We start from the raw sequence: 16,416 nt of genomic DNA, 5'->3' as shown, positions 1-16,416 counted from the left end.
GTAGGAACAAGTAGAGAATTTTTCTCGACGATTACACCCGCGATTCGTCGTTGTATAATATCGACTAGTAAAAATCTCTGTAACATCTGCGAGAGGAGCCGCTGCTGCTGATGGTGCAGGAATGGAAAGAATGAAAACGAAAGAAAAGAGAACGGATCCCTCCTTATTAAGTGATGGCTTACTCTGTAGATCGCAGACTATACCGTAGGTTTGCGCTTATAGCAAGTAAAGGGTACAAGGGTACAAGGGTATGTATCTACGCTCTAATCCTCCCGAAATAAAGATCTCTGCAGGAGCAGGAAAAGGATTGCGGTAAAAAGGTGGGTAAGGGTAAAAGGAAAGGAAAGGAAAGGAAAGGTAAAGGGAGAGGACGGAGATAAAGGGAGAAAATACAAAGAGGACCGCGCGGATCGTTTAGAGCGAGTTTAACGTTGATCGCGAGATAAGCCTCTGCGAGATTCTCCCCGGCGGCTGCGCGTCTTCTTTTTCCGCTTTTCAAAGGCGGTGCAACGACCGTGCGAAAAGAAGAAAAAATAGTAAAAAAAAAAAGAAAAAGAAAAAGAAAGAAAACAGTGCTTCAATTTTCCATGTATATTATCGTGCATTGTACCATTATTATACGAAGAAAAAGCTGTGACCGAAGAAAAAGCTGTGACCGAAGAAAAAAAAGGAACAAGAGAAGAAAACAAAAGTATAAAAATGCTGACAAAAAGTGCGCTGAACGTTAATTACGATGAGATTAAAATCCAGCGAAGAAGGGGGTGGTGGGTAAAGAGAGATATCCGAACAATTGATCCCACGTGATGTATACATATACGTATACATACATATACATATATATATATACACACCCTTGATTTTCACCAAGTCGATTTTCATGCGCTTTTAAATATACGTATAATGTGAGAAAGATTTTCATATCGACTGCGAATCCGCGAGTCAGCAGTCGGCAGCGACTCGAGAATGATCACGTCGAGCAATCAGTCGCGATTAATTAACCTAAGGTTCGCCAGAAGTTCACCGGCTGATTGCAATCAGCGGGTTGAATAAGGGCGCAGCCGGGTTGGTCGGTGAGCCGTTTCCACTCGGTGCGGTTACTCAAAAGAATGGAATCGTGTCCGGGTGGACGAGCTTTAAACGATTTCGGATGAGAGTACGGTCTTTGGTGAGTCGGTATTTACCATTCTATTATGACACAAGTATTCGGAGTCGAGAAATTTCACTCGGAATTGAAATTCTCCGAGAGGCTGAAAAACTAGCCGAAAGTTTTATTTGCGCCGTTGATGCTTCGCAAGCTCGGGAATTTTAGGAAATTGAAGAAAAGATAGATGGATGATTTACATTTTTTTTTTTTTTTTTTTTTTTACATCTGAATCTTACCGTAGATTAATCGAGTATTTGTTTAGTTTCATTATGCGAAAAAGAACTTGTTTGAAAAGTTTCGAATGTGGTTGATTCTGAATTATTTCGTGGCGAAACTTGAAGTGAAGATTCGAAACTTTCATGTTCGATTTCTCTACATCAAGTTTCACCACCAAAAAAATTCAGAATTCATCGCTTTCGAAACTTTTCAAATTCGGAATTTCAACCCCGCTCAGTCTCTTCGCGTCAGTTAAACGAACGCAATTTCCGTGCTTGAAGGAAAGTAACTGCAGTTAATTTTTTCATTTTTTTTTTTGTGTCTTCTTTACCCCTCGCGGGAAACTAGACGGCTCGAACTGCGAGTGTAGATCGCGAAAGATAAACGGAACGATGAACAACCGAATAGACGCAGCGTGCTTTGGCGGAAATGTAGATATAAAAAACGTTTACGAGCATTTGGTATCGAGGTTATAAATTCAAGGGTATCAATTTATATCGCGGACGAATTTAGCGCGTACGCGTGTAAACTATAATCGGGGAAAAGAGTAGGAGGGGCGTTTGCGTTTCCGTTTACGTTTGCGTAACGTGGCCATGGAGTGGATTACAGCACACACCGTCACCTCGGCGAGGGTAAACCGTTGCAGCCTATCCGGCAAACCGAGAGTTCGCATTTTGTCACGAAAACAGCTTATCGCCACGTTTAATCAACCACCCCAAAAACGACCCTCGACTCTCTACTAGCACCCAGCTATTCTATCCGCGTCGTCGTCGTTTTCCACGTCAGCTTGCAGCTGGAACAGCAGCCTTTGAGTGTCTAACGTGAATTAACTGCGAACACAAATTTCGAGGAATAATTAAACGTGAGAGGAAAATTTCGCGGACACGGTTTCATACCCGCGATTGATCGTCGTACGAGAGATTCGTATTTGAAAGGTCCGATAACAAGCATCCGCCAGCATCTAGCTGTACCTTGTTTCTTCTCCGACATCTGGATAAAAAATAAAGAAAACAATTTTTCGTAAGGCAACGTTAAACTGCAAGCTTATATTGACCTCCGTTCGAACGCTGCATTATCTTTATGCGATCGTAAATTCCTATATTTATAACGTGCTCGAACGTATTGCAGGAGAAAAGCCTTGAATAAGTGCCAATAGCCATGAGACCATAAAATTTGAGAAGAAAAACGAAACAAAAAAAAAAGAGAGAGAGAGAGAGGGAAAAGCTCAAACCCGCTTCCTCTTGCTGCAGATGCGTGACTACCGAATCCACGAATACCTGCACGTAACGTTTCGCAACGCGATCAACAATTCCTTTCTGTAAAGTGTGAACTACGTGTATAACACACCGAAAAGATAGCGTGTATTCCGATAACAAAGCGCGCTGTATTATCCAAGGATTCAGAGGGCGGAAATAAGGAAAAGAAGATTGTAGAAGGGTGAGCAGAAAGATTGGAAAGCTTTGCGCTTGGGAAGATTCAACAGTTCGCCAAGATATTCGTGCAATGTGTGTGTGTGTGAAGTGAAAGAAAAATTCTACTACACTGTTAAAAATAATTCGGAATTTACTACACATTTACTGTACAAAAAAGTTGTCAATTTACTAAATTGTATGGTAAATTTATTATATTTGTAAATAGAACAAACAGCGAACGTATGTTTAATTCGCTGTTCCGTATATAAGTTCGAATAAAACTTCTAAATACAGTATAGAAACTTTCGGTAAAAAAATTTTCAACAGCGATATACAGTTTCGCAAAATTCTTATATGGCCTTTGAAATCGCTTATACGAAACGGGTTTCGTGTGTTTTCGAATTTCTGCCAGGCTGAAGGTAAGCGCGAAGTGTGAAACAAAATATCAGTTTCCAGAATATTCGTCGGAATATTGAATTTCACAGAGAGCGGTGAAAATTCCACATGGTGAGTTTGAGATGTGAGAAATTTTCATCGCCGATTTATCTCCTCGTGTTTATTATATACATAGATATATATATATATATGCGTAAAATATGTATCTGAGGTATGCATTATTCAGCCACGAGCAGCATAGATTCCGAAAAATTCACAACGTGCATCACATATATATATATATTGTAACGTTAAGTCTTTTCTGCCCCTCGTTGAGCGCTAATTTGTAACGCTAAATTTTGTTACTTTCGGATGAGGACTTACCGTTGACACTTTGGCGCGATTCTCTACTTATCCGCAATATTAAACTACAACAAAATAATTACGTTGGGCGCCAGACGCATTAGCGTCGTTTCTCAAAGAATAACATAAATCAATAAAATTAACACAAGACCGTACAAAAGGGATAAATAGAGAACCCGTTGTATGGCTGGCTAGGCACAGGTACGATCGCGTACATCCCGGTAGAGTGGCGGAGTTCAAGGCAGCTAGCAGTAATTCCAGAATTAAAGAAAATAACCAAATAAAGAATAAACTCCAGTTAAAAGGAAAATGAATAAGTCAATCGATCATGTATTGTCGAAAAGGTTACATAGGTGAGACAGGCAAATGAGATGGTATCGATAGCGGTAGTTAATAAAATAAATAATCGTTGTTCACAAAAATATCGGTAGAATAGCAGTAAACGGTAGCTTTAACACGAGAGACGGTAGTTAGCAGAGAAAAATAGACGTAGGTCGAGAGATGCGATATAATGCAAGAGTTGACTTAAAACTACACGTCACTGGGCGACGTGATCTTACCCAAGTTGCAAATGACACTACGAAAATTATTATTCTGTTAATTAGAACGAGAGAATTTTACTGCGATCGGTAGAAAACAACGTAACGGTAGTTCGATAGATGATACGTCAAATTTACCATAAATTATAACCAAGATGAGAGATTGACATTTAGTAACAATTTACCAAGTCGGCAGACGATCGACTAGGTAGCATTCGGTAGAATTATTCATACGGTAGATTCGATAATTACAATCGTTACATAATTGAGGAATTAAATAGTGAATTCCTAAACATAACTTTTGAGAGAATATCAAAATACAAAGTTATGAGAGTGAGAGAATTTCGGAGAGTTTACAAAATAAAGAAATATACGAAAATACACCGCACTACAAAAGAATAGTTTACAGAACTTAATTTAACAAAATACGGGGAAATAAATAACAGGCAAAAATAATATAAAATGGTCAATAGTACCAAAGAAAAATGCGGTAATATCTAAGGGTGATTCTACGCTCGCTTGTACTCCGTAGAACTCGATATACGATACAATAGGCACAAAAATAAATAAAAATATAATAAGCAATAACAGAAATAAAATATAAAGCACACTACTATTACAAAGAGAGTATGGAATAAAATATGAAGCCAATAGGGCTCAAAATACGATAGAAAATACGGAAGCAAAATAATAGAGATTCACAAATAATTAGAAAAGTCATAGATACAAGAGATAATTATTTGGCAGTTACGAGGTCGCTCAGATACGAAATTAATGAATTACTGAAACCATGCAGTCACACGGAAGTCGTGGACCATGATTCACACAAAATGGCATCACACGATGCAATCAAGAAACAATAAATATAATATTAATGACCGGAATCATGCAGCCACACGGCGGCTTACAGCAACTTTAACCGTGGACCATGATTCACGCAAAATCGATAAATATTACGAGAAAGAATAGAAATTGTGAGCAACTTCGTACCAGTACAATTCAAAGGCAAAAGCCTTACCTTAACGGTCGATCTCAGGCACACAAACTGAGTCTAATTTAAATTATACTATAGAATAGCAAAACTGGGAAGGAAAGGAAAAGAGAAGGAAAGGAATTTAGAAAGATAAAGGTACTCGGTAGGATAGACGGTAGAACGAGAGCGGTAGGATAGACGGTAGAACGGTAGCTTAAAACGGTAGAGATGTCGGGAGAGCAATTGGAAAATTGAAGCTGTTCCTCAACAGGTCGAGCGTAGAATAGCAGGTCGTAGTTCAGCTCGCCGATCTCGCGGTTGTCGTGAGGTGATTCTTCTTCTTTGATTGGTCGCTTGACCCCCACCGCAAATAGGCCATCCCCCTGTGGCGAATATCGGTTACTGCGTGGTCGTACGTTTTCCAAAAATTACCGCTAGATGTTGTGCAATGTGCTGCTCGCGATTTCGTCGTTGACACCAACTCGTACGGTTTCATAGTCGCTCCAGTTTGCAGTCCAGGCTGCCTATCCTCGGGGACTTCTTCGACAGAGGCACACCCAGGGTGCCTCTCGGTCAAAGTTAGCGGGTGGAGAGTGACGCCTCATTGTTCACCTCCACCGGCTTTTGTACAGGCAGTAGCTAGCTGCCTGTACCTGAGGTCGTGCAGTCAGACGGTTGGCCAAACCGTGGACCACGACCCACACAATCGGTCCTCGTCGATAGGAAGGCGGCTAGTTCCTCTTTGAAGAACGATGCCCCCGGCCGCCGGGAGGATTTTTATCTCCCTGTTCACCGGCAGTCGAGGCGATACGGAAGGTTCGGATGGATGCTACCCCAGGTGTATATAAAGGTGCACCAAGGTAGCCAGTGTAGTCTGGTGAGACCGTCAGTAGGCGAAGTCGTCGAGAGCTGCAAACGGTAGATAGTGGTCCCTTGTTGATCGGGATCGTGGTCGTCCAAGTATCTTGTTAGCTTGCGCCGAAGCGCGAAATAAAGAATTTACAGAAAAGAATTAGTTAAAAGTAGATATTGCCTATTTTGTATCGAGTTCTTTTGGAGTACCCTGCTGAGGACGCGTAAATTAAAAATAATAGCGGTTGTGTGCCCTTGTGACGGGCGATTCTGAAACGCCACGTTACAACTCCCTCCCCCCAGGGGGAGACCGGGCAGGTCTTCTACCTAGGTAAAGTCACGAAGGCTCTTATTAGAAATTATGGAGGCTGACCCGTAAACTGACGAATAATTGGTTTCGTTGTCCATTGACAACACTAGCGAAAAAAAAATTAACGGAAATTACGTAAGAGACGATAGAAACGGAAAACGCGTATGCTTCGGTAGTTTTTAACGTATGATAGTGTGCGTCCGTTAATAAAATCAGAAAAGTATGGTAAAAGATCACACAAAAAGCGAGTTAGGTAATTTCTGGCTTGTACATCCGAGCGGTGATTGTTAGTTTTTGATTTTGGTTCAGGAGTTTTTGCCTTTACTTCAGTCAGTGACAGTTTTTGCGAGAAATCAGTTGATATAGAGGGTTGTTTAGAGTGATTACGAAACAGCTAACGTTGACGGAATAAGTCAGAATCGGAGTTTTTTTTTTTTTTTTCACGGTAGCTTAAATCGGTAGGAAGGTCGTTAAATTTTCACGACAGCTCAGAACGGTAGAACTGAAGTAAAGTTTTGACGGTAGCTTAAATCGGTAGAAATGAAGTTACGCATTTGAGGATAAATCAAACGGTAGAAATAAAGTGGAATTTAGACCATGACTTGAACGGTGAAGGTAGAATTAAGTTTTCCGATAGCTTAGCGTTGCGGAAATGAAGTTAGATCTTTACGGTAGGTTAACGGTAGCTGAAAACGGTAGATACGGTAGATACGGTAGAATCGGTAGAATCGGTAGAAAGAGAAACGGTAGCTTAGAAAAAAAAAATCGGTAGAGAGAAAAAAAAAGATTTAAATGAATTTAGTAAAAACTCGAAGGTCGAAATAGAATTTTGAATTAGATAGGCCGAAATAGAATTTAGAAAAGAAATTTAATCGAAGGGCACTTAAGGTGGCGGATCCCTCGGTTCCCGGCGCTGGTATGGACCCGTAAGATGAGCGCTGTCCGCCTTGCGGGGCCGGACTTGGTACCGCTCCAAAAAGTCTAGTGCCCAACCAGCGCGGCACCGTGGACATTCGGCCTTGGTAAACCCGGGCTGCTTACAGCCATAGCAGAATTTTCTCCGGGGCTTTGTGCACTGGCGTGCAAGGTGCCCCACCTCGTCGCAGTTGCAGCACGCTCGAGGGTCGCGTACCGCCGGGGCTGGTGCTGGGGCCGACGTGGATGGTGCGGGCGGTGGAACGGCTGCGGTCGGAGGTTCGTCGACGCGGACCTTTGGTGTGAAGCTGAAGTCCGGCGACTCAGCCCGTGATACGCGCGGTCTAGTCGTGTCCGCTCTACTGGCCCCGGACTCAGCGAACCTGACGGTTCGTCTTGGTCTCGGGTTGGCTGGTGGTGGCCGGATCGATTCTTCTTCCTGCATGCCGCTGTGTTCGGGAGAGGAAGTTAGGGAGGAGGAGGAGTGAAGGGGAACGGTAGTGTCGGGAGAGTCAGAAGAACGGGTGGAGTCGGGAGAGGCGGTGAAAACGGTAGAAGGTTGGGGTTCGGTAGAGGAGGTAGAAGCGGTAGAAAAGGTAGAAGCGGTAGAAAAGGTGGGTAGGGGGGAAATCAGTGGGATGGTGACAGAGGGATCGGTAGTGGGGTTCGGATAACGACAGCGGCAGCAGCAAGGCGGGCAGGCAACCGTCTCGCTTGGTGGGTCAGTTTGAACCGCCTGGTCCACACCTTCAGGCATTTCCCGTACGGTCCCCCGGGCTGCTTGGGCCGCTCTGAGTGTTCGGTCGTCCTCCTCGGCCTCGATATATGCTAGCCGGATCTCACGGGCGAGGTCCGGGCACCATACCGGCATGAACCTTATAAATTCGGCAAACGGCTCCAGCCGACGCCAGCCGCGCAGGACGTAGGCAGGTGAAGGGGCCTCGTCTCCCATGATTTTGGGCTTGGCTTGGCTGTTGGGTTACGAAGGCTAAGTTTTATAGGTCTTTAGGTCTTTTACATGCACTTTTCCCACTACATTATTCCCATCTACTTGTTGTAGTTCAACCACCACCGGAGAGAGAAAACGGGAGATTCGGTAAGGTCCACTAAATTTTGGCGCCAGTTTGGCAGCAACGTGTTGAGTAGCAGACGACAACGTGTGCTGTCGTTTTAACACAAGGTCGTTCACAGCGAAAGCTGGATCTCGCCGTCGGAGATCATAGTATCGCGCTTGTTTAGCGAAGGCGTCGTCAAGGTTTTCCGTGACCCAGTCCCTAAGTAGTTGGATATGTGTCATTCGCTCTGCCCATAATTTTGGAGGTGTGGATTCTATCTCGATTTTGTCGGTAGCTGATCGTCGGTAGGAGTTAATCGGTTCGGGTACGCGGCCTAGATTTAGGAAAGCGGGACTTGTATTGAGTGAGGTATGGTGCGCGGTGTTGTACGCGAATCGGAAGTCTGAGAGGTGTCGGTCCCATTCTCGGTGATCGTCGTTCAAAAAGGTAACTATCATGGTCTTTAGAACGCGGTTAACCCTTTCGACCGGGTTGGCTTGTGGATGATACGGTGGTGTCGTGGTATGTTTTATGCCATGGGCCTCCGCAAGTTCCTTGATTGTACGATTATTAAATTCCGTTCCATTATCCGTGAGCAATACCTGGGGAGTTCCCCACCTCGATAGTACTAAATCTTTGAACGTTTCACTAATCTTTTGTCCGGTGGCTTTTCTAAGGGGAGCGCATTCAATCCATTTGGTGAAGAGATCTTGCATTACCAGTACGTACGCAAAGCCAGATTTACTCGGGGGAAATGGTCCCATTATGTCGGCGGCTACGACGATCCAAGGTTGTTCTACGATGCGCCTTCCCATTAAACCCGCGGGGGCAGTTTGAGTCACTTTACATTTTTGACAGGTATCGCATTTCCTCACGTATTCCGTAGCGGTATGGTACATCCCTGGCCAATAATAACGGGTAGCTAAACGGCGGTAGGTTTTCTCTATTCCCGGATGACCGGACTGAGGGTCATCGTGAGCTTCTTGTAAAACAGTTTCGCGTTGCTCTTCGGGTATGACTAATTTCCAGGCGTTTAAATCTTGTACCAACGTACCGATTAAAGGATCTGTGCGTCGAACGTATAGATGACCAGTCTCTATTTTCCAATCCGGGAACTTTCCGGGAGTGTTTTCGACGTCGCGTTTCCGGCGGTCGTACCAGGTTAATTGATCTGGTACGATAGTGGCGGTAGCTTCATCGGCGGTAGAAAATGAATTTAAAGCAACATCAGGTTCCGGGATTCGGGAGAGTGCGTCCGGCACGTGATTCAAGGCGCCTTTACGGTATACGGTAGTGAAATCATAGCCAAGTAATTCTAGTGACCATCTAGCTAATCGACCGGTAGGATTCTTTCGCTTGTGAAGCCATTGGAGGCTGCTATGGTCGGTCACGACCGTGAAATGGTACCCTTCGATATACGGGCGGAATTTTCCGATTGCCCAGATAACGGCGAGGCATTCTAGTTCGGTAGCAGAGTACTTCCTTTCGGCATCCGATAGGGTTCTGCTCGCGTATGCGATCACGTGTTCTCCGTCTTGGTCGGCTTGAGTTAAAACGGCGCCTAGTCCGCAATTGCTAGCATCGGTCTGTACGACGAAAGGAATATTAAAATCGGGGCACGATAGCGTCGGAGCGGTAGTTAATCGGTTTTTAATTTCTTCAAAAGCGAGAGATTGCGATTCAGCCCAAGTCCATAATTGGGTTTTTCGCAAAAGCCGCGTCAGTGGTTCGGTTATCGAGGCAAGATTTGGAATAAACCTTCGGTACCAAGAAGCCATTCCTAAAAATCGACGTAGTTGTTTTACTGTATGGGGAACCGGATAATTTACAACGGGAGCTATCTTGTCTGGATCTATTTGTAACCCATATTCGTTAACTAGAAAGCCGAGATATTTAACTTCAGAGCAACAAAATTCGCATTTGTCAGGGTTAACCGTGAGGTTCGCGTGTCGGATAGTTCGTAAAACGCATCGTAACCACTCGAGGTGTTCGTCAAATGTTTTTGTGGCGATGATAATATCGTCCAAATAGGCGAAAGCGTATGGGTCCATATCTGGTCCAATTAAGCGATCTAACAACCGTTGGAACGTAGCCGGTGCTCCGGTTAATCCGTACGGCATTCGCGTAAAGTGAAAAAGTCCTTTACCGGGAACAATGAAAGCAGTTACCTCGCGACTCGCTTGAGTTAAAGGGATTTGAAAATATGCCTGACTTAGGTCGATAGTCGAAATATACCGGGCGGATCGGAGTTTGTCCAGAATGCTGTCCATTCGCGGTAGCGGATACGCGTCCTTTTTGGATGCCTGATTTACTTGCCGGAAGTCAATGCAAAAACGGTAGGAGCCATTTGGTTTTTTAACCATTACAATCGGACTTGCCCATTCGCTGTGTGAGGGTTCGATAATTCCGTCAGCGAGCATTTTATCAACCTCCTCATCGATAGCTTCTTGTATTTTCGGCGATACTCGATACGCTCGTTGTCTAATCGCGGGATGGTCACCTACGTCTATGTGGTGGGTGGCTAAAGTAGTCGCACCTATTTTATCGGACGCTGGAGCTATCTCTGTTTTTAGTAAATTCCGCAATCTGACGGTTTGCTCGTCGTTCAGAGCTACAATTCCGTTACATTGGATATCGGGAGTAAATCGGGAGTGCGTTTGAAATTTATAAGTTACGAGAGAATTATACTTGAATGACCAGTTAGGTTCTGTAAAATCTACTATTATATCAAATGTGTAAATGAAATCTAGACCTATTATACAATCGAAGCTAAGGGAAGGTATAACGCGAACGTGAATATCGCGGGTAGTTCCTTCCAATTCTATCGGCACGATTATTTCACCCGTGACGTCAGCTTTTCGGCCGGCGGCCGTTACGACTGCTCCGTTATGAGATTTTTGAATTAAGAACCCTCTCGATTCGATCAATACCGAAGTTTTCAAGTTTACAAAGGTTCGTGATGAACCGCAATCAAACAAGGCCGTTACACGTAAATCGCATATTTTGAGGATCAGAAATAACAGTGGTTTCCCGTGAAGCGGGTAGACTGGACTGCAGAAGTCAGTTTGTTCAATAGGTGGACCGGTAGTAGTATTAATAATGTCGGTAGTATTAATAATTTCGGTAGCATCAATAACTTCGGTAGTATTATCAATTTCGGTAGCATCAATAATTTCGGTAGTATTATCAATTTCGGTAGCATCAATAATTTCGGTAGTGTTATTAATTTCGGTAGTATTATTAATTTTGGTAGTTAAAGAACAAGGTCTGACAATTTGTTCGAGCGAGGTTTTGGGCTCTATTGTGAGTCTGGGTTCCGAGGTTGCCCTTGCGCGCGGTTCCCGTGGTAGTTTTCCGCACACCGGGTACATGTGGCTCTGGTATGTCCTGTCAATCCGCACGTGAAGCAGAATTTTGTGCGCGGCGCGGTGCACTGTCTCTGATGATGACCAGGTTGCTGGCAATTGTAACACACAAATCTGGAGCTTGTGCGTGCAGTTATTTGTTCGGTAGACGGTAGAAATGGATTGGAACCGGTAGATGGAGCGGTAGAAGTTGCAGGCGAGTTAACGTTATTCGGATTTTCATTTTGACGGTAATGATTCCGGTTGCCGGTATTATTCCTAGGTGGTCGTTGGTTATAACGCGGGTCAGGTCTAGGATCCGGGGGTCTTCTATTGATGTTCGGGTTTGATCGATTTTCTCGAATAGGTGTTCTATACGCAGCATTAACATCATCGTTTGGTTCGTCCCCTAGATGTAAGTTGGCTAACGCGAATCGCGATTGACGAGAGTTAGCGCGCGCTCCGCGATATGCTAGTTCCGGTAGCAGTGAGTTTTCGGGAGTCGGTGGTACGTGATATCTGTTACTAGCCGCAAAACTCGTCTCTAATTGTCGGGCGATATCCTCTAAATCATCCAGATCTTCGAGCTCTCTTCTTCTTATCACTACTTGAAAACGCGGTAGCAGGTTTCGATAGGCATAATCCATCTCCTCGTCGTGTGAGAATCTGGGATTTAATCGATTAAAATACGAACGCATATAGGTAAGGTAATCAACGACTGGCTCGTTTTCGCCTTGCGTACGGTTACGGATCTCTTCACGCAATGTGAATTGTAAATTCGGGTCGCCGAACCTATAACGCCAAGCGCGTTCAAAATCGGAGAAATCGTGCCATTGAGGGCGTTTGTTTCGGAACCAGTATAAAGCTACTCCAGAGAGAAAAAACGGGAGACTGTTAAGTATGTCATTATCGCGGAAATTAAACAAGGTTCTTCCCTCCTCTATTCGCGTTAAGAAAGCTTCAGAGTCTTCGTTACGCGTTCCTGCAAATTTTAGATTCCATTTTCTCATGGCCTCGTGTGCGGCGAGCGTATTTGGGGTGTTATTATTAAAACGCGGCGGTTGAGCTGTCGGGAATGAGTCAAATGGCTGTCGCGGCGTGTTATGATGGAATGGGGGAGCTTCGCGACGCGCGGTAAAGCTAGGCGGTATCGGGAGGTATTCACGCGCAGTGTCTATATTTTGCGTTCGGTGTTCCAAAGAACCTCTGACATCGATAGCCGGAGCGCTGTTTCGGTTTGACGATGAATCATGTATATTACCGGGAGAAGTATTATTTGACGACATATTATTTTCTGTGCTTATTCCGATTTCACGCGTCGATTGTGGGCTTTGTCTCTCGTCCGTCGGTATTTGTAAAGACGAGGGGCCGGCTTCGGCATTAAGCACCGTTTTATCTGGAGTCGCGGGATCAGTCATTTCTCCGCGAGAAATTCGGTAAAATCGGATTAAACGATCTCGTAAAGTCGGTAAAGTTCCTTCTGCTGATAATGCGCGCTGTCTTAGCTCGTGACGTAATTCCGCTGCAGTTAATAAATATATCCACGAGTCTTTTACAGATGGCAACGAAGGCATGTATTGTTGTTTACGATTTAAAATACTGCTTGCAACGAACACGGATGATCCTGAGTGTCAGTACGCGGTCACGAGCAGTAAACACGGTCTCGCTCGTGAGTCGTCAACTATAGCGGGCGATAGAAAAAATTGTTTTCGGCCGCGCGCTGCTCTCCGCGAACAATGCGTCGGCTAGAAGCAAGACTCGTGAGGGATTATACCGTCGTCGGAATAATATCTTTAATCCGGGATGTCCGGTCCGCTAAATATTTAAATATTTTGGGTCGATTGGTCACTCAATATCAACTGTTTTTCCAGATCTTTTTGAATCTTTAGGTTAGTAACTGACTGAATAAAAGCGGGAAAAGGTTTCTCTTGTTAATAATAATTTCTCTCTTTCACTCTCTCTCTCTCTTATTCTCTCTCAAGTTTTTAATTGAATTATTAACTGAAATTTTTCTGTAGCTGGCCTTTTGTGGCCCCACGTTGGGCGCCAATTTGTAACGTTAAGTCTTTTCTGCCCCTCGTTGAGCGCTAATTTGTAACGCTAAATTTTGTTACTTTCGGATGAGGACTTACCGTTGACACTTTGGCGCGATTCTCTACTTATCCGCAATATTAAACTACAACAAAATAATTACGTTGGGCGCCAGACGCATTAGCGTCGTTTCTCAAAGAATAACATAAATCAATAAAATTAACACAAGACCGTACAAAAGGGATAAATAGAGAACCCGTTGTATGGCTGGCTAGGCACAGGTACGATCGCGTACATCCCGGTAGAGTGGCGGAGTTCAAGGCAGCTAGCAGTAATTCCAGAATTAAAGAAAATAACCAAATAAAGAATAAACTCCAGTTAAAAGGAAAATGAATAAGTCAATCGATCATGTATTGTCGAAAAGGTTACATAGGTGAGACAGGCAAATGAGATGGTATCGATAGCGGTAGTTAATAAAATAAATAATCGTTGTTCACAAAAATATCGGTAGAATAGCAGTAAACGGTAGCTTTAACACGAGAGACGGTAGTTAGCAGAGAAAAATAGACGTAGGTCGAGAGATGCGATATAATGCAAGAGTTGACTTAAAACTACACGTCACTGGGCGACGTGATCTTACCCAAGTTGCAAATGACACTACGAAAATTATTATTCTGTTAATTAGAACGAGAGAATTTTACTGCGATCGGTAGAAAACAACGTAACGGTAGTTCGATAGATGATACGTCAAATTTACCATAAATTATAACCAAGATGAGAGATTGACATTTAGTAACAATTTACCAAGTCGGCAGACGATCGACTAGGTAGCATTCGGTAGAATTATTCATACGGTAGATTCGATAATTACAATCGTTACATAATTGAGGAATTAAATAGTGAATTCCTAAACATAACTTTTGAGAGAATATCAAAATACAAAGTTATGAGAGTGAGAGAATTTCGGAGAGTTTACAAAATAAAGAAATATACGAAAATACACCGCACTACAAAAGAATAGTTTACAGAACTTAATTTAACAAAATACGGGGAAATAAATAACAGGCAAAAATAATATAAAATGGTCAATAGTACCAAAGAAAAATGCGGTAATATCTAAGGGTGATTCTACGCTCGCTTGTACTCCGTAGAACTCGATATACGATACAATAGGCACAAAAATAAATAAAAATATAATAAGCAATAACAGAAATAAAATATAAAGCACACTACTATTACAAAGAGAGTATGGAATAAAATATGAAGCCAATAGGGCTCAAAATACGATAGAAAATACGGAAGCAAAATAATAGAGATTCACAAATAATTAGAAAAGTCATAGATACAAGAGATAATTATTTGGCAGTTACGAGGTCGCTCAGATACGAAATTAATGAATTACTGAAACCATGCAGTCACACGGAAGTCGTGGACCATGATTCACACAAAATGGCATCACACGATGCAATCAAGAAACAATAAATATAATATTAATGACCGGAATCATGCAGCCACACGGCGGCTTACAGCAACTTTAACCGTGGACCATGATTCACGCAAAATCGATAAATATTACGAGAAAGAATAGAAATTGTGAGCAACTTCGTACCAGTACAATTCAAAGGCAAAAGCCTTACCTTAACGGTTGATCTCAGGCACACAAACTGAGTCTAATTTAAATTATACTATAGAATAGCAAAACTGGGAAGGAAAGGAAAAGAGAAGGAAAGGAATTTAGAAAGATAAAGGTACTCGGTAGGATAGACGGTAGAACGAGAGCGGTAGGATAGACGGTAGAACGAGAGCGGTAGGATAGACGGTAGAACGGTAGCTTAAAACGGTAGAGATGTCGGGAGAGCAATTGGAAAATTGAAGCTGTTCCTCAACAGGTCGAGCGTAGAATAGCAGGTCGTAGTTCAGCTCGCCGATCTCGCGGTTGTCGTGAGGTGATTCTTCTTCTTTGATTGGTCGCTTGACCCCCACCGCAAATAGGCCATCCCCCTGTGGCGAATATCGGTTACTGCGTGGTCGTACGTTTTCCAAAAATTACCGCTAGATGTTGTGCAATGTGCTGCTCGCGATTTCGTCGTTGACACCAACTCGTACGGTTTCATAGTCGCTCCAGTTTGCAGTCCAGGCTGCCTATCCTCGGGGACTTCTTCGACAGAGGCACACCCAGGGTGCCTCTCGGTCAAAGTTAGCGGGTGGAGAGTGACGCCTCATTGTTCACCTCCACCGGCTTTTGTACAGGCAGTAGCTAGCTGCCTGTACCTGAGGTCGTGCAGTCAGACGGTTGGCCAAACCGTGGACCACGACCCACACAATCGGTCCTCGTCGATAGGAAGGCGGCTAGTTCCTCTTTGAAGAACGATGCCCCCGGCCGCCGGGAGGATTTTTATCTCCCTGTTCACCGGCAGTCGAGGCGATACGGAAGGTTCGGATGGATGCTACCCCAGGTGTATATAAAGGTGCACCAAGGTAGCCAGTGTAGTCTGGTGAGACCGTCAGTAGGCGAAGTCGTCGAGAGCTGCAAACGGTAGATAGTGGTCCCTTGTTGATCGGGATCGTGGTCGTCCAAGTATCTTGTTAGCTTGCGCCGAAGCGCGAAATAAAGAATTTACAGAAAAGAATTAGTTAAAAGTAGATATTGCCTATTTTGTATCGAGTTCTTTTGGAGTACCCTGCTGAGGACGCGTAAATTAAAAATAATAGCGGTTGTGTGCCCTTGTGACGGGCGATTCTGAAAACGCCACGTTACAATATATATATATATATACATATCATATCAGACACGCGTCCATAGGAAAGAAGGATTTTTCTAAGAGGGTCGCGGTCTGAGATCGTACTGAAATTTTCAAATTTCCGGCGTGCGAAATCGAGCGGGAGA

General features: G+C 43.7%; 1 protein-coding gene and 1 long non-coding RNA gene across 11 annotated transcripts in view; one reads left to right on the top strand and one right to left on the bottom strand.

Annotated features, from left to right (window-relative positions):
- LOC107224485 (dystrophin, isoforms A/C/F/G/H) overlaps nucleotides 1-16,416 on the top strand; it is a 325,712-nt gene that overhangs the window by 256,860 nt on the left and 52,436 nt on the right. The window lies entirely within an intron of this gene.
- Nucleotides 1-16,416, bottom strand: part of LOC124295502 — a 53,830-nt gene that overhangs the window by 28,362 nt on the left and 9,052 nt on the right. The window lies entirely within an intron of this gene.

The sequence above is a fragment of the Neodiprion lecontei genome, chromosome 7 (genome assembly GCF_021901455.1).
Source record: "Neodiprion lecontei isolate iyNeoLeco1 chromosome 7, iyNeoLeco1.1, whole genome shotgun sequence".
NCBI lineage: Eukaryota > Metazoa > Arthropoda > Insecta > Hymenoptera > Diprionidae > Neodiprion > Neodiprion lecontei.
This window is presented reverse-complemented; position numbering and strand designations above follow the sequence as displayed.